The sequence below is a fragment of the Neopelma chrysocephalum genome, unplaced genomic scaffold (genome assembly GCF_003984885.1).
Source record: "Neopelma chrysocephalum unplaced genomic scaffold, ASM398488v2 Primary Assembly neopelma1_169, whole genome shotgun sequence".
Classification (NCBI taxonomy): domain Eukaryota; kingdom Metazoa; phylum Chordata; class Aves; order Passeriformes; family Pipridae; genus Neopelma; species Neopelma chrysocephalum.
The window spans coordinates 81520-81913 of record NW_020897831.1 but is presented as its reverse complement, the minus strand read 5'-3'; the positions used below and the strand labels follow the sequence as shown (position 1 = coordinate 81913).

At 69.3% G+C, this 394-nt stretch overlaps 1 protein-coding gene across 1 annotated transcript in view; it reads right to left on the bottom strand.

The window, feature by feature from the left end:
* HADHB (hydroxyacyl-CoA dehydrogenase trifunctional multienzyme complex subunit beta) overlaps window positions 1-394 on the bottom strand; it is a 15335-nt gene extending 14941 nt beyond the window's left edge. The window contains exon 1 of the mRNA XM_027701831.1: window positions 375-394. The gene's annotated coding sequence lies outside the window, so the exon portion shown is untranslated. The remainder of the gene's footprint in view (window positions 1-374) is intronic.

The following is a 394-nucleotide window of genomic DNA, read 5'->3' as shown; positions in this document are numbered from 1 at the left end:
CGACCCCCCGACTCCCCTTCAACCCTTATCCCGCATCCTCCGCCCCTTCCGTCCATCCGGGACGGATCCTCCGACTTTTCTCTCCCTTCCCCGGCCATCTGGGACCGACTCCCCGACGCTCCTCACCTTTTCCCCGACCCTCTCGTCCACCCGGGACCGACCCCCCGACTCCACCCTTGTCCCGCATCCCCCGCCCCTCCCGTCCATCCGGGACGGATCCCCCGACTTTTCTCTCCCTTCCCCGGCCACCTGGGACCGACCACCCACCTGATCCTCTCCTACATGCGGGATAAACCCCTGACCCTCCTCATCTTCCCCTGACCCCCCCGGTTCGTGCGGGACCGACCCCGCTTCCTTCCCCCCCCCCCGCTCACCTCCGCCCTGCGCCCGCACC